At 42.4% G+C, this 24,415-nt stretch overlaps 1 protein-coding gene across 1 annotated transcript in view; it reads right to left on the reverse strand.

Annotated features, from left to right (window-relative positions):
• The window catches only part of ZNF407 (zinc finger protein 407), a 651,163-nt gene that overhangs the window by 365,518 nt on the left and 261,230 nt on the right, over positions 1-24,415 (reverse strand). The gene's annotated exons all lie outside the window — the stretch shown is intronic.

Genomic DNA, 24,415 nt, shown 5'->3' on the forward strand with positions numbered 1-24,415 from the left:
AATTTACTGATCAGGAGTTTTTCCTAAACTCTGACTTAACTTTCTGTATACTTGTCTGGGCAATTATCACTTTCTGATAGCTGTCAAACTATAAAGATAAAACTATACACAGAAATTTAGATCTTGTATATACAGGCTTCAGTATGTAAAAGATCAATGATTACAGCAAGCTATCACAAAGTTCTCAAAGCTTTTAGCAAGTTTTAAGCAGCTTTGTTAAAGCAACAATCTGTTTCGGTATAGGGATGTTAAACATAGATGATAATGGGAGAGTATTGACTGTTGCTTTATGCAAGCAGCCAGCGGGTTTTAGTAACTTGCTCAAAGTAATACCCAAAACACTACTTTAAAATGTATTGACGTTATATCACCTCCTTACCGACTGCTTTAAAGTGGTTATAAAGGCTCAATTGTTTTTACCGATATGCGTTCTATGTATGAAGGTAAAAAGCCTTCTGTGTGCAGCCCCACCCAAATACTTAGCTGAGCCCAATCTCGATCCAGCAACATGCATGGGAGCGGCTGCTCTCCTAGCACTATCCCTCCTCATTGGCTCTTGCTGCAGTCAATCACAGCAAGTGAGGAGGAAAGGGGGGTGTGTGGCTTAGCCCTGTTCTGTGTGTCAATGGACACAGAGTAGGTCTTGGGAGCGAGCATGCATGAGTGCCCCCATAGCAAGAAGCAGAGCGCCAGCAGGGGGACCCGACACGACGAGGATGAAGACGGGACAGGGCACCAGAAGGGGGACCGGAGAAGATAAGGGTCAAGGCTGCTCTGTGCAAAACCATTGCATATTTGCAGATCGTCTCCAAATCGTTAAGGTTTCAAGGTTGACGTATGGTAGCTTGAACCTTCAGTTCCCTCCACATAGTCTCCAGACCTTTATCCCATGGAAAATGACTAGGCCACTCCAGGACCGTATTGTTTACTGACAGTATCTGTCAGCACTTTCCTGAGTGTGCAGCTAGCTATGGAGACACACATGCGAGCATGCTCCTCATCTGGTCTGTGTGCCTCCATTGACACACACAGCGAAGCTCAGTCACACTCCCTGCTCCCTCATCACTGAGCCTAACTGCAAATTGTTTATGTTGGACAGAAGTGTCCTTTGAATTGAAATATCATAATGTCGCATGGAAATTTACCAATTTGATGAACGAGGAGGAAAGACATTTTTTTTTATTTGTCAGCTGGCCGAAATATTTTTGTATGCAATGTTACAGAATGACTAAGCCTGACAATTTAGATATCAGCAAATGTAAAAAAATATATATCAAATTGCTCACTTGATAAGCAAACATTTCTGTTACAACTTCTAGTGTGAAAAGGACTCGCAAACATTTTTGTTAATTATGTATTACAGCTGTCCTTCATAAACTTAATTACTAATTGCTGAAAGGCAATGGGATTCCATTTGCATATGTACACGAAAGGCATGAAATATGCAGAAATATGATTTTAATTAGCATGCTGTGATATGAGGGGATACAAATCAAACTGGCATCTTATAAGATTTTTAACATTAAACACAGAATTCATCTGGACATTTCTCGTATAATGGACACAGCTGAATTATGAAAACGCACACAGCACTCAATTAATAAGAAATTCTGATATCAAGGTGTTTCATTCTTGCCACAAAGAGATCACAAGTTATGTTTATGTTCTACAAGAAAGTCTAAAGCCCTGTACACACAATCCGAAAAAATTGAGCTTTCAGCTTTCGAAACGATCGTACGATAATCGGATCGTTAGTACAGAGCTTCCGAGAGCCGATCAGCACAGTTCATCGGATTTTATACTATCGGACATGCACGGAATTTTTTTTCGTACAATGCCAGATCGTACAATTTTCGTTTAATCAGTGCAGCTGTCGTTCGAAAATGCAATACAAATGCATTACAACACATGACATCACTTTTTTTTATTCTGCCGTACGACAATTTTCGTGACTTTAGTAAACTCATCAGATTCGACGTGAGATTAGCATACAAAAAAAAAAACTATAAAAAAAAATTATATTAACAGTGGAATAAAAGTTTAAAATCTACAAAAACAAACCAGTTAGGGTAAAGCTAAACTGTAAACCAAGAATGGGTGTAAACACATTTTAAATTGAGTTACAATTTAACTTGCCCAAAAAAATAAAACTATCAGGTTTTACGTTGCATGTCAAACTTTACAGTGAAGAGATGGGAAAGTAGGAGGGTCTTCTGTCATATTATATCACACTGTGTGTAGGGGAAAGCTGTGTCAACAGAGTATACTAAACAATTTATTAAGTCAAAACTTGGAACTGAACATTAGGGGGTAGATCCACGTACAATGGCGCATTATTGCGCCGGGCGTAGCGTATCTAAGATACACTACGCCGCTGTAACTTACTTTTTTTTTCTTTCGAATCCTTAACAAATTTGCGCCGTAAGTTACGGCGGCGTAGTGCATCTCTTGCGGCGTAAGGGTGCGGAATTCAAATGGATGTAATAGAGGCGTGTTTTATGTAAATACGTTGTGACCCGACGTAAACAACGTTTTTTTTAAACTGTGCGCCGTCCCTGGGGGTATCCCAGTGCGCATGCTCCAAATTTAACCAGAACAAGCCAATGCTTACAACGGTGACGTCATTATACGCAAATTCCTATTCGCGAAGGACTTACGCAAATGACGTAAAAAATTCAAAATTGTACGCGGGAACGACGCCCATACTTAACATTGAAAACGCCACCATATAGCACTTTTAACTATACGACGGAAAAAGCAGAACATGGTGGATGGCCGTAACTAGCTAATTTGCATACTCGACGCGGATTTCGATGGGAACGCCACCTAGCGGCCTCCAAAAATTGCAGCTTAGATCCGACGGCGTACCAAGACGTACGCCTGTCGGATCGATCCCAGATGCCATCGTATCTTGTTTTGTGGATACAAAACAAAGATACGACGCAGGAAATTTAAAATTACGCCGGTGTATCAGTAGATACGCCGGCGTAATCCTTTTGTGGATCTGCCCCTAGGTGTTCTGCTATTTAGTTTACTATAGGTCTCTTTCACATGGACGATGATGGCTGTATAGCAGGGGTGCCCAACCTTTTGAAGAACGAGGGCCACTTAAGCAACTTAGTAACCGGTCGTGGGCCACAATGAGTGGAGCAGGCAGATGTCTGGTCCGTGTCCACCCTGCATATGCAGAGCAGACACGAACATAACCCACTCTACTGAATGGGCTTTCTGATACGATCCGCCCAGATGGAAGGGGGTGGATCCCCTTCAGTTTATTTTTTTAGCAAATTGGAGGTAGGTGGGTGTAAATGGACACAAGTCCGTCTACATTTGCCACTCCATAGAGGAGAATGGAAGGTCCGATTGGGTTATACCGATCGTGTGAAAGGGGCCTAAAGCTGTTGCTGTCCCTGGCAGAGTGCATTAGGTATCACTCCACCTGCGACAGGAGCCGGTGCTATACAGGAAGCATCGGCTTATGCTGCTCTGTTCCAAAGCTGCTTGCTTCCTCTACCGCCAGCTTCATTCACAACACTGATGCTCTGGGATGGCTGGTCGGCAAGCCACTATCTTGGCTTGCCAACCTGCCATCCCAGAGAAGGAGGTCAAAGGCCACATCAGAGGGCTCTGCGGGCCCACTGGTTGGTCACCCCTGCTGTATAGACGATTAGCTCAATTTCTTCTGGCATCTCAACTTTCAGGTGCTGCATGCAGGCAAGCCAATTGAAATATATTAGGATGCAACAGCTAAAAAAGTGAAACAAGAAAGTGGTTCTTTAAAGATGACACAGAGTGAATGTATGAAAAAAACAATAGAAAAACAATAGAATAAAAAAAATAACCAAGTTTTATTACACGCATCCTTTTAATAAGGTCTGTATGCCTGAGTGGTAGGAAGGATCAGCAATCACGTGACAACTGTGATAAGCTGTCGCAGTGGTCACGTGATCAAGAGGATACCAAATGTTAGAGGGGACAAAGAGCTGTCTTTGACAGCTCTCTCTTTGTGCTGAAGCACAAGGCATATTCTAAGCATAGAAACATTGGTTACCCAGTGACGTACATTTGTAGAATGTGAGTATTAAAGCCCACCCTTTGCTGTTGCACATGTGTTAGGTGGGTGGCAGCAGGTTAAAAAAAAATCTAAAAATGAATACAGAAAAATCTGAATTAAACTATAGAAAAAGCTACATAAATGTGTAACATATGACATGTGGCATGATTAACAAAGCCTTTGGTAGAAAGCCCTTGTAAAACATAACTCCAGGAACTTTTTTTTATCCCAATGCATTCCCTGCATAAAAGTAAAAAATATCCCACTATTTGTCACCCACCCCACCCCCATATCACTTTGAGTCCTCTCTTAAAGCGGGGGTTCACCCAAAAATCAACTTTCTGTCACTAGATCCAGCATACTGCTGACATCTGCAGTATGCTGGATTTTTTTATTTTTTTTTTTGTACTTATCATTTTAGCCGTATTTCTTCTCCTGCATCGAGCGGCGTATCCTTCCGGGTATAGGCGTTCCTAAATAAAGCGCAGTTGATTGACGGGCTTGGATAGCGCGTCACACCTTCCGAAAATAGCCGACGTGACTCTCTGCAATTTACGAGGGCCTGCGCAGTCAGCTCTACACGGCAGGCGCAGGCGCCGTATAGTGCCGTAAGCAGCCGAGAGTCACGTCGGCTATTTCCGGATGGCGTGACGTGCTATCCAAGCCCGTCAATCAACTGCGCTTGATTTAGGAACGCCTACTCCCTGAAGGATTCCCCGCTCAGAGCCGGAGAAGAAATACGGCTAAAATGATAAGTACAAAACAAATGCTGGATCTAGTGACAGAAAGTTGAATTGTGTTGAGGAGGGAGCCCAGGGCATGGCTGAGCTGTGCAGTATGTGCCCATGGATCATGCACTCTCAGAACAGTTTGCTGAAGGGGACACTCAGAGAAGAGGAGCCGAAAGCACTGGCAGTGGACTCCAGGGGAGAAAGTAATAGATCACTCAATCAAAAATAAGTAAAAAATTCTTTTTGATTTCAGGGGGGAAAAAATAAATACATTTAAAACCAAGTCCAACGAGGTGCATGCCATCTTGTGGACCTATCTCCTCTGGTTACAGCTTACAGTTTTACCGAACACCCAGGAGTACAGATATTACTATATTCCTGGTGCTTTGACAGGAGAGATGCTGCTTTCGTAGACAGCAGTAGGTTGGCCTGCCCCTCCCCTGTCCATTCCCAGAAGGCTTTATATTTTGTGAATGGATTCACACAATACAAAGTGCTTTGTGATTGGGCAGGAAGGGGTGGGGGATGGGGCGGGTAGAACAGCTGCATGCGACTCTACAGCTGTTAAAGCTTAGAACAGAAGGTCCCGCATCAGACGTATAGTGATAGGTACATTGAGGGGAAAAAAAAGTATTTGATCCCCTGCTGATTTTGTATGTTTGCCCACTGACAATGAAATGATCAGTCTATAATTTTAATGGAAGGTTTATTTTAACAGTGAGGGAAAAAAAAAATCCAGAAAAAAGCATTTAAAAAAAGCTATAAATTGATTTGCATTTTAATGAGTGAAATAAGCATTTCACCCCTTCGCAAAACATGACTTAGTACTTAGTGGTAAAACCCTTGTTGGCAAATAAAGAGGTCAGACATTTCTTGTAGTTGGCCACCAGGTTTGCACACATCTCAGGAGGGATTTTGTCCCAATCATCTTTGCAGATCCTCTCCAAGTCATTAAGGTTTCAAGGCTGACATATGGTAGCTTGAACCTTCAGTTCCCTCCACATATTTTCAATGGGATTAAGGTCTGGAGATTGGCTAGGCCACTCCAGGACCTTATTGTACTTCTTGAGCCACTCTTGTTGCCTTGACCATGGTTTTTGGGTCATTGTCATGCAGGAATACCCATCCATGACCCATTTTTAATGCCCTGGCTGAGGGAAATAGGTTCTCACCCAAGTTTTGACGGTACATGGACCCATCCATCGTCCCTTTGATGCAGTGAGATTGTCCTGTCCCCTTAGCAGAAAAACACCCCCTAAGCATAATGTTTCCATCGCCATGCTTGATAGTGGGGATTGTGTTCTTGGGGGTCACAGGCAGCATTCCTACTCCTCCAAACACTGCGAGTTGAGTTAATGCCAAAGAGTTTAATTTTGGTCTCATCTGACCAGTTCTTCTCTGAATCATTTAGATGTTCATTAGCAAACTTTGGGTAGGCATGTGCATGTGCTTTCTTGAGCAGGGGGACCTTGCGGGGGCTGCAGGATTTCAGTCCTTCATGGTGTAGTGTGTTACCAATTGTTTTCTTGGTGACTATGGTCCCAGCTGCCTTGAGTTCATTGACAAGATTCACCTGCGTAGTTCTGGGCCGATTCCTCACTGTTCTCATGATCATTGAAACTCCACAAGGTGAGATCTTGCATGGAGCCCCAGACTGAGGGAGATTGATGGTTATTTTGTTTCTTCTATTTGCGAATAATCACCCTCTCATCAAGCTGCTTGGCAATGGTCTTGTAGCCCATTCCAGCCTTGTGTAGGTCTACAATCTTGTCCTTGACATCCTTGGACAGCTATTTGGTCTTGCCAATTATGGAGAGATTTTAATCTAATTGATTGATTGCTTCTGTGGACAGATGTCTCCAATACAGGTAATAATCTGAGATTAGAAGCACTGCCTTTAAAGTGGAGGTTTCCGCCAATTTTTTATTTCTATTTTTAAAAGCCAGCAGCTACAAATACTGCTACAACTTTTAAAATATGGACACTTACCTGTTCAGAGCGCCCTCAATGTTGGCAGCCAAGGCCGAGCGATCGCTCGTCTCTCAGCTGCACCCGCTGCCATCCTCGGTAAGGGAATCAGGAAGTGAAGCGCTGCAGCTTCACTGCCCGGTTCCCCTACTGCGCATACGCGAGTAGCGCAGTGTGCAGTCACTGGTCCCCGCTCTCTCCTAGGAACAGGGTGTTTCCCAGAAGACAGCAGGGAGTGCGGGTAGGGGCATGACTGCCGCAGGATTGTATTCCCGGAAGTGGGTGCAAATACCTGTCTTAGACAGCGGAAGTTCCATTTTTGGGTGGAACTCCGCTTTAAGAGAGGGCTCCCAATATTAGCTTGTTACCTGTATAGAAGACACTTGGGAGCCAGAAATCGTGCTGATTGATAGGGGATCAAATACTTATTTCACTCATTAAAATGCTAATTTATAACTTTTTTGAAATGTGCTTTTCTGGATAGTTTTGATGTTATTCTGTCTCTCACCATTAAAATTATAGACTGATCATTTCTGTGTCAGTGGGCAAACATGCAAAATCAGCAGGGGATCAAATACTTTTTTTCACTACCTGTATGCTCCTGAAGCTCAGAAAAAAGTCCACGAGGCAGCAAGCATCTCATTGGACTTAACCCATAGTAAATTCAGCACATTTTAGAAAGTGGTCGAATTCCTGGAGTCCAGCTTTAATGATGAATGGGCTTACCTCTAAGCCAAAACAGATTATCAATGTATTTATTGCTATAATGTACTGTATATTGGAGCTCTGTTATACTGTAGTTAGGAACCACACTTTGCAGGGGTGTCATTGTAGATTTACATATTTTTGGAAACGTGTGCAACAAAAACCTTGTCTTCAACCAAACAAGTTAGTTTTGTGCTGACTAGCAACTCATTGCAGCATTCATTCACACCCATGCCAAGACTTTGACTGGACAGTGAAGGCGAAGCATTACAGTGATGAGCTTGTCTCTGTTACTCTGCTTTCTCCTCCTATCAATATGCTTTTGTCAGCACATAAACCAAAATGTTCCTAGTGCTGCTCCTTCCTCTCACATTCTAAAGCTGCTGTAAAGGGAATAAAATATTTGCTACCAAGATACATTCAGGCACTTGCACTACTTTTGTTTAAATAATTGTACATTGATAAAAATGAGCTGCATTAATGGGCCTTTAATATCTGCCAGGAGTTCAGCTTTAACCACTTGCCGCCCGCCAATGACAAATTGACGTCGGCAAAGTGGTTGTAGAATCCTGACCGGATGTCATATGACGTCCTCAGGATTCTGAGCCGCTGCGCGCCCCTGGGGGCGCGCATCGCGGTGATCGTTGTTGCGGGGTGTCAGTCTGACACCCCGCAACACTGATCTCGGTAAAGAGTCTCTCACGGAGACTCTTTACCACGTGATCAGCCGTGTCCAACCACGGCTGATCACGATGTAAACAGGAAGAGCCGTTGACGGCTCTTCCTCACTCGCGTCTGACAGACGCGAGTAGAGGAGAGCCGAACGGCTGCTCTCCTGACAGGGGGGGTTCGCGCTGATTGTTTATCAGCGCAGCCCCCCCTCGGATCGCCACACTGGACCACCTGGGAAGCCCACCCTGGACCACCAGGGAAGGGCAAACTGAAAAAAATGCCCCCCCCCCCAAAAAAAAAAAAAAAAATCCAAAAAAATAAATAAAAAAAAAGGCTGAAAAAAATAAAAAAAAATAAAAGATGCCAATCAGTGCCCACAAATGGGCACTGACTGGCAACATAGGTGCCGCCCCACAGTGTCCATCAGTGCCACCCCACAGTGTCCATCAGTGCCACCCCACAGTGTCCATCAGTGCCACCCCACAGTGTCCATCAGTGCCACCCCACAGTGTCCATCAGTGCCACCCCACAGTGTCCATCAGTGCCACCCCAGTGCCCATCTGTGCCACCCATAAGTATCCATCAGTGCCACCCACAAGTGCCACCCATGAGTGCCCATCTGTGCCGCCTATGAGTGCCCAGTGCCACCCATGAGTGCCCATTAGTGCCACCCATGTGTGCCCATCAGTGCCGCCCATGTGTGCCCATCAGTGCCACCCATGTGTGCCGCCTATGTGTGCCCATCAGTGCCGCATACCAGCGCCGCCAATCAGTGCCACCTTATATGTGCCCGTCAGTACTACCTCATCGATGTCCATCAGTGCCATCTCATCAGTGCCGCCTTATCAGTGCCCGTAATTGAAAGAGAAAACTTACTTATTTACAAAAAAATGTACAGAAAAAAATAAAAGCTTAATTTTTTTTCAAAATTTTTAGTCTTTTTTTAGTTGTTGCGCAAAAAAAAAAAATCGCAGAGGTGATGAAATACCACCAAAAGAAAGCTCTATTTGTGGGGGAAAAAAGGACGCCAATTTTGTTTGGGTACAATTGCCATTCAAAGTGCGACAGTGCTGAAAGCTGAAAATTGGCTTGGGGGGAAGGTGCGTAGGTGCCCTGTATGGAAGTGGTTAAGTATAACGTAATATTTTGCATATGCTATATATACACACTTTAGGATGGCATGCATGTACTTCTTCCATAGCATGCACAACGTTATCTATTTAATGTGCAGAGCCTGTAATCATCCTGAAAAACACATAAAACTGTGATCTATACTCAAATGTCCTTCTCAGCTTGATATCTGGACCTCATTTTGTATATTGCCAAATTCTAGGCTGCTTCAAGTCGGAGAGAATCTTTTTAATAGTACTTTCTTGATGTGAGACATAGCTCTGTGAAAACAAGCACCATCTAGCGGTCACTCATTAGGGAAATAAGGGCCTGCTCTTTTTTCTAGCTTAGAGGCTTTTGTTTTAGAGATCATTGAATCCAGGGGTGATCTTTTCCCTTTTCTGCATGAAGCTCTCTGGGTTATCAATGAAATATTTGTCTTTATGATTCAAACATTTTACTAATTGAAATGATTGCCTGCAACAACCATCAATCGGTTCATTCCTGTCTAGACGGGCGTGCTATGACAAATCTACAGTTATGTGTGTAGGAGAAGACTGTATCCTTTATGGCTGTGTTCGAATCACTGTGTTTTGATTGGATGGGAAGATTTATATTCAATGTAATGCAAGCTCAAGGCACTAAAATAGAAAATGCATTGCCAATGCAGAAAGGTATTAGCAGATGCCATTTATTAATTATAGATCTCTAAGGGGAGAATGATCAGTTTGTAATGCCTGCCCCAGGGTCACGCTACTTCCAGTTTTTCAGGATGCTGTTTAATCCTTGTGTTTTTTTTTTTTTTTTTTTTTGACTTTTAACTTGAGTCTAAATCAGATTAGCTATGTAAGGTAATTATTTTAGGAAACAGACATGTGCAGTGCTATACATATCAGCTTTGTAACACATACCTTATTCAGGAATGAATTATAATGCCAAAGAGAGGATCGTAAAATATAGAAGTGCCTGTGAGTTTCATAGATTAACTGCAGGACTGAAAACAGTTACACTGTATATTTGTTTAACCATATAAGACCCGGACCATTATGCAGGTTAAGGACCTTGCCCCATTTTTGCGATTCGGCACTGCGTCGCTTTAACTGACAATTGCGCGGTCGTGCGACGTGGCTCCCAAACAAAATTGGTGTCCTTTTTTTCCCACAAATAGAGCTTTCTTTTGGTGGTATTTGATCACCTCTGCGGTTTTTATTTTTTGCGCTATAAACAAAAATAGAGCGACAATTTTGAAAAAAAAACTATATTTTTTACTTTTTGCTATAATATATATCTCCCCCAAAAATATATATAAAAAATCATGTTTTTCCCGCAGTTTAGGCCGATATGTATTCTTCTACATATTTTAGGTAAAAAAAATTATCGCAATAAGCGTTTATCGATTGGTTTGCGCAAAATTTATAGTGTTTACAAAATAGGGGATAGTTTTATTGCATTTTTATTAATATTATTTTTTTTACTACCAATGGCGGCGATCAGCGATTTTTTTTGTGACTGCGACAATTTTGACACAGCAAAAAGTGCTATAAAAATGCACTATTTACTGTGAAAATGACAATTGCAGTTTAGAAGTTAACCACTAGGGGGCACTGTAGGGGTTAAGTGTGACCTCATATGTGTTTCTAACTGTAGGGGGGGCGGGGCTGGACGTGTGACGTCATTGATTGTCTTTCCCTAGATCAGGGAACAGACAATCAATGACACTGCCAGTGTGTTTACACACACCTCTCCCCGTTCTTCAGCTCCGGTGACCGATCGCAGGATACCGGCGGAGATCGGGTCTGCGGGTCCCGCGGGCGTGGTCACGGAGCTTAGGACCGGGTCGCGAGCAAGCCGCCGGCACGCTCGTGACCCCCATGGCTGGGCTTAAAGAGACACGTACATGTACGTGATTGTTCGTAAAATATAGCAAGTGCCTGGGAGTTTCATAGATTAACTGCAGGACTGAAAACAGTTACACTGTATATTTGTTTAAACACTTAAGACCCGGACCATTATGCAGGTTAAGGACCTTGCCCCTTTTTTGCGATTCGGCACTGCGTCAGTTTAATAAGGAAGAAAAGCAATGTGTGCTGCTGCTGCAAAAAAAAAAAAAAAAAGGCGTAACTTAAAGTAGTTGTAAAAGGCTCAGTATTTTCTATCTTCATGCATTATGTGCAAAGTGCATGAGAGATTCGGCTCTCCCAGGTCTCTACCTCCTCATTGGCTAAGACAGCAGTGGTAGCCATTGGCTCCCACTACTGTCAATCACAACCAGTGAGCCAATGAGGAGAGAGTATGACATGTTTACCTCAATGCATTCCCTGTAGTAAAGGTAAACAAAAATCCCAGTAATTGTAAAGCCCCTTCACCCCCCTTATACTTCTACTTAGCTGAGCCCTCTCTCGATCCTATACCTGTCTTTCTTCTCACAGGATTCCAAGGCAAACGTTCAAGCTATTGGCTCCTGTTGCTGTCAATCAAATCCTATAAGGAGGGAGCAGGCCACACAGCTCAGGAGCCAGCCCACACGTGCACCCCCATAACAAGCGGATTCCTGTGTCAGTGCACACAAAATAGAGGGAGGAGCCTAGAGCGCTGTCGGGGGGACCCCGGAGCAACTCAATATCATTGCACAGAGCATTATAATAGGTTTGTTTTTACATATTATAGATAGATAGATAGATAGATAGATAGATAGATAGATAGATAGATAGATAGATAGATAGATAGATAGATAGATAGATAGATAGATAGATAGAGATTACACACACGTTTACAACTGCTTGAAATGTGCACAGTAGAGAGTGTATAACACACATAATGAAAAAAAAAAAAAATAATAACATAGGAAATTACACCCAGCATGGAAAACAAGGTACTATTAGCTACTACAAGTACTAGTGTAAAATGTCCATACATACAGAATAAATAAGACTCACACTCACACCCAACATACAGACATGAAGTGGAACCATGTAATGTCCATATTTAAATGTCGTCAACCATTTATTAGCTAAAATTCTATTTTGAGCACCAGTTCACCAAAAGGATATCGAGGAAGTGCAGAGAAGGGCAAACAAACTGATACTAGGCTTATCTATGAGGAAAGATTAGAGGAACTGCAGTTATTAAGGGGTAGTGTTGCCACCTCATCCCTTTAAAACCGAACACATATTAATTACACAGGTTCTGTGGCTAATTAAGGTGGTAATTAGACTCATTTGGTGCCTTACCTGCATTAAATTAGCCTCAGAACCTGTGTAATTCATATGTGTTCGGTTTTAAAGGGATTAGGTGGCAACCCTATGAAGGGGGGATATGATCACATACACATAAATACACAAGTGGTCCATATGGTGAAAATGATGTTGTGTTATTCACTTTAAGGTCCTCACAGAAGACAAGGGGGCACTCTTTACATCTAGAGGAAAAGATATATATTCTCCAAATATAGAAAGGTTTCGTCACAGTAAGAGCTGTGGAAATGTGGAATAGAATCCTTCAAGAACTGGTTCTGGCCAGCTCAGTACATTGCTTTAAAAAAGGCCTGGATTGTTTCCTGAATGTACATAATATAACTGGATACTAATATTTATAGGCAACGTTGATCCAGGGTAGATCCCGAGGGATCAGAAAGGAACTTTTTCCCCTGCCGGAGCAAATTCATTCATGCTTTACTGGTGTTTTCCTTCCTCTGCATCAACTGTGGGTATATGATTGTGTATATAGAATTGATGATTATTTTTTTTTTTTTTAGGATATTTTTTACTGGTTAAACTAGATGAACTTGTCCCCTTTTTTAACCATACAGACTGTGTAACTATATAAATTAGAAACAGCAATATAAATACATATTAACTGCTTTTTACACTTATGAAAATAAGTTCCTCCCAAAAAATGGGAAACCTGGTAGCTTCGTAGGGAAAATTAGTCAGTGTGGTCAGACTTGCTGGAGAGAGATGGCGCTAACCAACATTATTAGGCAAAAGCTGCTTGAAGGCAGATGTTTGCAATTGCCTGGGCAAAGAGTTCAATCATTTTGAAGATTGGATCTGCTGTCTTTACAAGTTTATGTGAAAGGAGAAGGTAGGGGTGGGGAGTTGGGTGGTGAAGGTCATCAATAGTCTATAGTGAACAATAGCAATCGGTCTAGATTTGGTAACTTTCCAATTGCTTATAACCCCTGGTAGTAGGCAGCCACCGAGGGTTGTAGACCTCCCACAGATATAAGATTGCTGCTAAATCCAAACTAATGCGATAACAGTTATCTCATGTCTATGAGTACATTGATTCAATAAAGCAGTGCCAAGTATTGCAAATTGGAGCCACAAACTAAACCTCATCTCCCTCTGATCGGATATGAAGGGAAAATCTAATTTCTGCAGATCAGTGTTATAAGTACATCACCGCTGCCCCTTTATATTATGGAAAAGATCCTCTGCTTAACATAGTGCATAGCGTAATAATTTGCAATTTCCCAAAAGAACCAGCTTTCAGAGTGGCATGCAGTCATTGCTACCAAGTTGGTTTTGATTTGAAGGCATGTTATAGTGCAATTTCTGTGTAGCTTTGTTTGTCTTTTGAAGAATAGATTATAGTTGTATTTAATCGTGAATGTTTTTCTTACTAGAAACGGTATCTCCAGCTGTAATTATTAGAATTCATTACACAAACAATTGATCCAGGGAATGAGCCTGATAGCCACTGATGGGGTCACAAAGGGAATTTATTTTTCCACTGGGGATTTGTTATGCCTTCTCCAGAATCAGCAGTATTAGAATCCATCAGATGGGGTTGTTTTTTTTGTCCGTTCTTCTGTTTTTACCAATTATTCAACAATGTAAATAGATGCTGCTAAATCATTTAGGTTACCTTTTTTTTTTTCCCGGTACAGAGGTTTATGGAAAACATGCAAATAATTCCAACGATGACTACTAAGCTGAACATAAAGAAGGCATTTTCAATGCAAGTAATACGTCGAAAATGCTGCTTTCACTCAGTGCCTTCCACTTCACTGTGCTGCATAATTATGCATTACAAAAAGATATTAGCCATCTTGTGTGTGCTGACTGTAGCTCATTACATCAGTGAGCACTAGAGTATGATTGGTCTCCAAACTGAAGGCAGAAAATCATTGCCATCACTTCTCGATGATAAGTGCAAGAGCTAAAGTAGTGTAATATTACGAATGGGTTAAAGATTCATGAGTCTGCATGAGAAAAACACACAAATAGTTTCAGAGCAGTCTGGCAGAGATATGTTTTTGTGTAAGGAGATCACACAGCTCTTTATACCCAAGGCTCCAATTTTCTTGTGGCGACTGTGTAATATTTTGCAATGTAAAATTGACTGAGATGGAAGCTATTTTGCATGGTACAGTGGCCATGGCTAACAAATGAGAGTTTTGTGGGCTGAGTGTTAGTCCCCTGCCTCATCTGCCACCCCTAATGACAGCAGCCACCTGCTGTTTTATTGTCACAGCTGGAGCCAGTTCACACTCCTTGGTGCCGAGTTCTGCCCATGAGCGCCAAGCTCTCTCCTCGCCTCATTACTTTGATGAACTTTTTATGGTCAGCACCCATGAAGACCTCATCTAGGACTACAGAGCCCAGACTTGGCTGCAGGGAGTGCTTTAAGCACGCACAAAGCAATAAGGCACAGTTATACTAGGTCTGCAACTGCCTGTCACTTACTTAACGAGTCATTCTACCATGCTTTGACTCTGAACAGACCTTAACAGGTAAAACATAGATCAGTTGTAGGTAAGTAATATTACTCAGTTCTGTCCATGCAGCGATGTCAAGCATTTTTTTATTTCTTTGGTAAATCATATAAAGATACTGAGAAAACACATCCTATAGTAAAGGAAGAACATAGAAAATATAAGGATTTAGATGCTACAAAGTAAACTTTGCTTTCTTTATTTGCGCTAATATTTAATAGCAATCAATCAATCAATACACTGGATATGATAACATTATAGAAACCACCTTGATATGGGCGAGTTCTTCCCCCCAGGAATTTACTTTAGAAAGGTCAAATCACAGAATGATTTCCACACAGCTGAATGTTTACACACCAATAGAGAACTCCAGTAATGTTCAAGAAAATTACCAGAAATTTTAATTAAAACCCCTTTCACATTGGGTGCATTTTTCAGGCACTCTTGGGCTAAAAATAGCTCCTGAAAAACGCCTCTCCTGCAGCCCCAGTGTGAGAGCCCATATGCTTACACACCGGGGCGGTGTGTTTGCAGGATGTTAGGAAAAGTCCCACAAGCAGTGTATTTGGGGCGGTAGAGGAGCGGTGTATACGCCGCTCCTCCATTGCTCCTACCTATTAAAAGTAATAGGAAGTGCTGCCGAAGCGCCTGAAAAGCGATTCAGCAGCAGCACTTTTTAGGCGCATTTAACCCCATCAGGTGGGAATCTGCACCACACAGGGTGATTAGGGTGTGCCCAGGCGCACCCTGTGCGCACGCCTACGATTTACCCCCTTCCACTACCCGCTCCACCAATCTTCGCTGTCTTTACAAGCTTTGCTGGCTGAAAAATCTTCAGTATTTCAACACTTCTGGGAGCACAGGATGCCTTGTCCCCATCTGTCCACGGTTGTTCTTTTCGCCCGGCCCACAGTAGTTGCATAGGGGCTGGAGGAAGAAATCACGAGTACAGCGAGAGACCAGGCATCAGACAAGCAGAAGTGTGTCGGCGGCTGAAGATGTTTCATCTAGCATAGTTTGATGGTATGGCAGTGGGAGGGGTCAATGTAATCTCCTTGCTTTGCAAGCATGCATTTGGTTTTTCCAAACAGTGATACTTTAACTTTTAACTCAACAAACACTGACATTTCATTCTTGTGTTAGCACACAGCTCTTCTTAAAAACACTGGTATAGCATCAGCAAGATCACTACTCTTGAGTTTCTACACCTGCTGTTAGGCTATGCCCTTTGAGAAGGTGTCTTGTCTTGTTGGATTTTAATTTTTTTTCACATATTATGTTAAAATGCAGTCAAAACTTTATTAGTTATAATTAGAGTGGAAAAGGGTGCGATGTTAAGGTTAACCAGGCCTTCTATCACACAGGTGGCAGACTTTACTGCCCTCTGTAAAGCATTCCACTGTGGATCAAGTTTCAGACCATGGTTAACAGATGATTTATGACATTCAAGGAGGCAATGCTGCCACTTCCTGATTTTTTTTTTTTTAAAGGAGTTGTAAAGTAAAAAAAAAAATCATCTTAATGCAATCTATGCATTAAGGTGAAAAAACATCTGATGCTGCCGCCCCCCCCCCCCCCAGCCCCCGTTAAACTTACCTAACCTCCGCGAAAGTGCCACGCTCGGTGCTGAGATCCTCTTTGCCGCTGATTGGCTAGAGCGGATGGATTGAGAGCAGCGCAGCCATTGGCTGGCGCTGCTGTCAATCACATCCAGTGACACGGCGCGCCGAGGGGTGGGGCCGAGTGATACAGGGAGCGGCTATGGCCGCTTGCTGTATCACGGGAGCGCGCCCGCAATTACTCACCATGACTGTGGTCAGTACTTGCGGGGAGGACCAGAGACAGCCGCCAAGGGACCCCAGAAGACGTGGATCGGGGTCACTCTGTGCAAAACGAACTGCACAGTGGAGGCAAGTATAACATGTTTGTTATTTTAAAGGAATTTTTTTTTTCTTTACTAACCCTTTAAATCCTAGGGAGATTTGCTTCATACCAATGGGATAAACCTCAAGGCAGTAGTCATAGCCATGTTTGGCATGTTGTTTTAGAGTGATCCCATCAACTTGAAATGCCAGGTTAAAATTGCCACAAAGCTAAGCATCACAGCCACAGCAACATGAACTCACCCTTCCAGGTTGTTCAAATTTGTATTTTTACTGCTCCTGGCTGCCTATTTCAACTAAACCTTATAGAGACCTACTGCCCTTGACACCATGCCTTCCAGTACACCCATAACTGTAAGTTCTCACGTCTCATACAACTTTTTGGGGGGCTTTACCCATCCTCCCTTACCCTGACATGGTTACTTATGTGGTTCATTTATTCTCCCATTGCAGATACCTAACATGTCTGCCCTTGAAGACCGGTCTAAGCCGCGAAATGCGTCGAGCTACCAATTATGTTGTATGAGTTAAACACCCACCAGGGTATGTGTGTACAAGTCCTAACTTGATAGTGATTCCTAGAATATTGATTGTGCAGATGCTATCATTTTAATCTATGTATCCAACTATGAATATGGTGGTCCCCTTTGTTATACCATTATTAATTGATGTCTGTAAACATGTTCTCTATGTTTGCAAGGTTAGCAATTGGCACTTTGCTATAAGTGCAATTTCTTGTACATGGTATTCACTGCATGTAAACATGTTTTTAGGTATCATTAAATTATTTTAATTTCCACCTCCATTAAATTTGTCATCCCGAGCTTCATATAAAGTCTCAACTCCCTTGCTCACATCACTGCCGCCTTTTGCCACATTGGTGTTTTCTTTTGTCTAAACCTTAGAGAATTTTCCCTAAATTTATTTTCTGGTGACAATGTATTACCAGCCATAAAGTGAAAAACAAACAAAAAAGAAAGACAAAAAAACTAAACAGTTTTCTAGCTTTACACTTTGACTGTTGCTGGAGAGTTTCCTTAACTTCCAGTCTGGTGAAAGTGTGGTCCCGGGTACAGTGAGTGAAGGGAAATGCAACACTGCTCTGGAATGCAGTATACCTTGACAAGGGTTCCAATCCTTACCAACTATCCAAAACAAATAAAAAGGTTGGGCTTTAGATTTTCTTAATCTACCCTAAGATTTCCATGTTTGGCTAGCTAACAGGGCAACAGGAGGCAGATCCAAAAGCTTCAGAAAGGGGACCAGGCTGCTGGAGTTACTGGAGTATGAAAAGACAATCAATGCATCATCCTTTCAACTGGATGACAAACGGTTATCTTAAACTCAACGGTTCGAAAACAGAACTTCTCCTGTTTCACGCTAACTGGAAAAATCACCCCGCGTCAACATGGACTCCCCCGCCCATTCTGGGTAAAACTATCACCCCTAGCACCAAAGTCAAAAGTCTCGGAGTCATTTTCGATACCTACATGACAATGGATGCACAAATAGGGTCAGTAGTCATCGGATCCCACCATCTGATGCGCCTACTACGCAGACTCATGCCCTTTATACCGAAAGAGGACATTGCAGTCATGGTGGGAACAATCATCAATTCCAGACTCGACTACGCAAATGCCCTCTATCTAGGACTCCCCAAAAACCAAATCACTCGTCTGCAAGTCGTTCAAAATACGGCCGCTCGACTAGTGACTGGAAAAAAACATGGGAATCAATCTCACCTTAACTGAGATCCCTTCATTGTTTGCCAGTAAAAGACAGAATCACTTTCAAGGCACTCTGTCTAATACATAAGTGTATTCAAGGCAACGCCCCCCAATATCTACGCGAAAAAATAAAAGCCCATAACCCCAATCACATTCTGCGATCCACCAATCAAAACCTACTCCAGATACCCAAAGCCAGATACAAGTCCAAAGGGGATCGAAGATTTGCAGTCCAGGGACCTAGCCTTGGCACTACCAACCACCATCCGACTGGAGTCGGACCACTTGGCCTTCAGGAGAAAGATTAAAACCCATCTCTTCTGAGGTCAAGGGGTTCCTTACCCATGAAATGGATACAGCGCCCAGAGGCGATTCAGTTTGCATGTGTTGCGCTTTACAAGTTTCTCAATCACTCACTCATCCTTTGAATTCCATTCTAAAATATCATTTCTAGGTAGACTTAGTCATAAGGTCCTGTTTCTCCCTTTTTGGTTTATGTGCAGATGTCATGCATTAAAGTCTTTTCCAATGATCATAATGAATATGTTACTATCGAACACACCAATATAGTTGCACTATTCACATACCTTCGAGCAGTGGTCATCAACCCTGTCCTCAGGGTCCACTAACAGGCCAAGTTTTATGTATTACCTTGGGGAGATGAAAACTAGAATACTGCAATCACTGAGCAGCCAATGATATCACCTGTGATGTATTTCAGTTATCTTGCAAACCTGGCCTGTTATTGGGCTCTGAGGACAGGGTTGATGACCACTGCCTTAGACTACACTTGAATGTACAATATAGATGCATTACAATGCAGTACCCAAAGTGAAGGTAATAGCATTAAAACCCAAACCTCAATAGCTGCAAACAGACATCTGCTAATGTCATGAGTTTCCACGTGTCGCTGAAATTGTAAACACATTGTTAGGGCTTCATAACCTTATTTTGTTGTTGAAATGCAACACCTTTCATTATAAAAAAGTGTACACATATAATTGTGTTGTGTCCTCTCCTCTAGAAACAGTGAGGTCAACTGCTGCTTAGTGGAACGTAGTACAGATAGACAGACTCTGACATGTACAGAGGGCTGCACAATTGCTTTACTGTTGGAAATTGTACTATTATAAATTAGGATGGTGTTATTAAAGTATTAATACATGTGTTCTTCTCTTGTTCGGACAAGCCAGTGCTCTTCTAGAAAGCTGCTTTTTGAGAAGTTCTCATCCAGCTTTTTCCTTGATTGGCCATGTGACAAAGCAGAAGTTTTAATTTAGGAAAACTATCCCCCTTGCATAGTTATGCTGTGGTGCACCTCCCAAAAAATAATCTGCTTTTGATAATTATTACTGTACCATGATGATAATATTGAGATGAGTTTGCCTAGAAGTTAGAAGAGAAATGTTAGAATGATGGCTACATTTTCACAGGATTGTGAGTGTTAAATGAGAAATGTGGGTTAATCGTTCTTTAGTGAGCAGAGGGCAGTTACCAGCTCTCTGCTCTGCCCCTCCAGCACTCACTGAGGTGCTGGGCTGTGGAGGGGGATGTTAGCGGCTGGCTCAGGCTGTCAGCGGCGATTCAGTTGCCATTAAAAAGGTGATTAAGGCCAAGTTCACACTGGCATTAAAAGCAGGCGTTTGAGGGGTGTTAAAAACAGGCCTCAAACACCTATGCACAAGATACATTAGACAGCACACAGTGCTGTTCACACTGCCAAAACATGATGCGTTAGCGTAGCTTCAAAAGTGAAGCCTCATGTTGAGTCAGGAGGCTTTGAAGCCTTTCCAACACCTCCCATTCAAGTCTATGGTAATGCTTCACAAATGCTCTGGCAGGCAGTTGCATTGCGGTTGGAATGCAATAATATTAGTTAATTTACTGTATTAGAATAAGCGTGTTTGTGAAGCGGTTATAACACACCTTAACGCTCATCAAATGCTTCAAAACTGGCCATTGGGCATTTGGGGAGCATTTTTAACTCATTATTAGGGCTTGTAAAATGGCAGTCTAATGCCCATACTAAAGCTCATTAACACAAGTTTAATGCCCATACTAACGCTATAGGAGCATTTGTTAAGCGTTAGAAATTTAGTCAAGTGTGAACAAGCCCCAATTGTTATTTTTTTTTTATTTTTATTCTTTATACATGTTTTTTTCAGCTCTGCCCTGTCTAAAAATGAATTCTGAAGACATAGGGAGTGCCAATGAAATAGAAGGTGACATCATAGCACCATCACTTCAAAATATAATCTCAAACCTCACTTCACAGTATGCTGTTTCAGAGCAATAATACATTTTAGATCCTGGGGTTAGTGTTGGACCACAACCGTCCATGATAGTTTCTTATGGCACCAAAGCCTGTCAGAGCCAAGGACACTCAGTGAGTAGCCCACTGCGTCCTGGACCTGAATTAGGGCCTTTAGTGCAGCAGGCCACACACTGAGCTCTGGCAAGCTGCATGTAGGACACCATGGCTAAAGCAACTCAATCTGAACCAAAAACGGTGAAATAAAAGCCACAATATACATGTTAGTGTGGAGTCTAGAGGGCAATGACCATGTAGGTATGTATATATTAGGGGGTGACTGATTATCGGAGCAGCTGTATAAGGGGGGGATATTTAAATTATCGGTATCAGTCACAAATGTATCGATATTGCTGCAGTCTCTGCCAATCTCTGTCAGCGGTGGGCAGAAAGATGACATCTCTCACTGCCCACCTCACATCACTGTTGTGGCAAGTGACAAGCTGCATCTGGGTGGCAGGTGACATACTGCATTGAGGTGGCAGGTGACAGTGGCAAGTGGCATGCTGCATCTGTGTGGCAGGTGACAGTGGCAAATGACACACTGTATCTGGGTGGCAGATGACAGTGGCAAGTGACAAGCTGCATTTGTGTGGCAGGTGACAGTGACACGCTGCATTTGGGCGGCAGGTGGCAGTGGCAAGTGACACGCTGCATTTGGGCGGCAGGTGGCAGTGGCAAGTGACACGCTGCATTTGGGCGGCAGGTGGCAGTGGCAAGTGACACGCTGCATCTGGGTGGCAGGTGACAGTGGCAAGTGACACAATGCATTTGGGTACTATATCGGTCGAACCCTAGTACATATTTCAGTAAGAAATGTTGTGGAACAAGTCACAGGGCTTTAGATCAATGATATGTGAATGGTCTAACTTAACCACTAGCCGACCAGCCGCCGCAGTTATACGGCGGCAGGTCGGCTCGGCTGCGCGAGATCACGTAGCTATACGTCATCTCACATTTCAGCCAGCTCCCGGTCCTGTCAGGGGGGGAAATTACGGATTGTCTGTTCATACAATGTATGGACAGCAATCAGTCATTAGTCAGTCCCACCCCCCCTTCAGTTAGAACACACACAGGGAACATAACTTCTTCCTCGCCCCCTAGTATTAACTCCTTCCCTGCCAGTGGCATTTTTATAGTAATCAATGCATTTTTATAGCACTGATCGCTATAAAAATGCCAATGGTCTCAAAAATTTGTCAAAAGTGTACAAAGTGTCCACCATAAGGTCGCAGTACTGATAAAAATCACTGATCGCTGCCATTACTATTTAAAAAAAATAATAAAAATGCCATAAAACTATCCCCTATTTTGTAAACGCTATAACTTTTTCTCAAACCAAACGCTTATTGCGATTTTTTTGACGAAAAATATGTAGAATACGTATCGGCCTAAACTGAGGGAAAAAAAGTTTTTTGATATATTTTTGGAGATATTTATTACAGCAAAAAGTAATTTTTTTTTTTTTCAAAAATGTCGCTCTATTTTTGTTTATAGCGCAAAAAATAAAAACCGCAGAGGTGATCAAATACCACCAAAATAAAGCTATTTTGTTTGGGTGCCATGTCGCACAACCGGGCAATTGTCAGTTAAAGTGACGCAGTGCCGAATCGCAAAAAGGGGCCCGGTCATTGACCAGCAATATGGTCCGGGGCTGAAGTGGTTAATGAGACTTACTTATTTGAAGCGCAATAGCTACAGTGTGTTTAAGCAGAAAAGAATTACCCACTGGTTTAACCATCATTAATATGATTTTATTGGTATGAAAATAACGATCATAAGAAAAGTAACACAAATATGCATAATTTGCCATTATAAGACTTGACTGCAAAATGCTCATGAAAATTAAACAATACAGAAATGCATCAGTTTTATAAGCATATGTATAGAATTGATATGAAAACACAGTTTGTGATCATATTAACAACCAATCAAAAAGCAGCAGCATCAACACAGATTCAGCCAGCAACACAGCTGATATACTTAATAATGGAACCCCTACATATTTAGAATAAAGATATTACATTACATACACTTAAGATTTAGCTTACTGTCATTATGTAGTGAATACATGGGTCATTAGCTTCATGAATCCCTTAAAAACCAATAAGCGCCACCATATCAGCCTACATGTACGCTAAGTGAACAAGTAAAATTACAATATTTATTCAGAAGATGCCTTAAAAGGCAATGTTAGTTTGTATTGTTATGTAGAAACTTGTTAAAAAAAGGAAAAGCCGATAATAAAAGTACAGGAATTTGAAAGTAAATTTCTGGCAAAAATAACATTGACTTTGAATACTGATTATTATTAGTTTGAATTGACATTTTAAATTGGGTTAAAGAATGGAATATTTTGAAAATGTAAGCGATTAAAAAAGAAGTGTGGCCAAAGTTCCTTGGGCATGAGTCACAGGAGTGCACTTGTACTCTCCTGTGACCCAGAATCAGTCAATCTAGGGTAAAGGCCACGGTCAGATGACATCAAAGAGCCTGTCACAATCATGGCATCGGGCTTGAAGACCAGTAGCTAAAGCAGTTGCAGGACAGGTATACAGGCAGTCACTTCTGGCAGGTGACACAGGCTCACCTGAGGTGCAGAGTCCAAGTACTAGCCAGTGTTCACCAGAGCTCCTGATGGTGGAGATGGATTTAGCTGTGTGCTAGTACCAGGTCGCAGTCTTCAGGTTTTCTCCACCAGGATGTGAGCAAGCCGGGTCCAGTAGCGGATGAGTAGATAAGGGTTAAACAGCAGTGTGGTCAGTAAGCAAGCTAAAAGGTCGGTAACAAGTAGTTGCAGATTGGGTTTAGGCAGTAGAGCAGTCAAGGAACAAGCCAAGGGTCAATCACGAGTGGTAGCGAAATACAAATGGCAGCAGGGAAGTCAGATAGCAAGACACTGGCTGAGAAGGCACAATAACCTGGCAAAGAGGAAGTGCAGAGATAAGGCTTGTATAGGAAGTTCATGGGAGGAGCAAGGAGTTCAAGGTTCAACAGCAATCAAGACACAAAGCAGAGTTGTCCAATGGATCAGATAGGATTTGTCCAATAGATCAGGCAGGGAGCTGTCCAGCATCCCAAATAGCTAAGTGGGAAGCATCAGCGCCAGACACAGAAGAGGTCCCAGGTTCAAGCCCAGGTCCTGACAGAGCCTCTCCAGATTCTGATGTTGGGATTTACTCATATGTCTTACAGGCAGCTGGCTCAGCCTCCAGCCGCTCCCCTCCTCTGTTCTGCTCAGCGCTCCAGTGAGGACTGGAGGGGCAGAGTACAGAGTGGACCTGAGGACTAATCGATCAGCAGTCACAGATCTTGGGCTTACAGCCGGCGGGGGACAGGCAAGTATGTATATTATTGTTATATTCCCTCATGTCTCCTTTAACTGTCAGGTTCATCTGTGTCACAAAACTATACAAAAAAAAAAAAAGAATTCTTCTCACTTCAGCTCCACCCAACAGAACTTGCATGGAATGAGGCCATTATTTTAAACCATTCATATGCACACCAACATTGTTGATATGGAAGAAGCAATATC

Source organism: Rana temporaria, chromosome 5, assembly GCF_905171775.1.
Source record: "Rana temporaria chromosome 5, aRanTem1.1, whole genome shotgun sequence".
Taxonomy (NCBI): domain Eukaryota; kingdom Metazoa; phylum Chordata; class Amphibia; order Anura; family Ranidae; genus Rana; species Rana temporaria.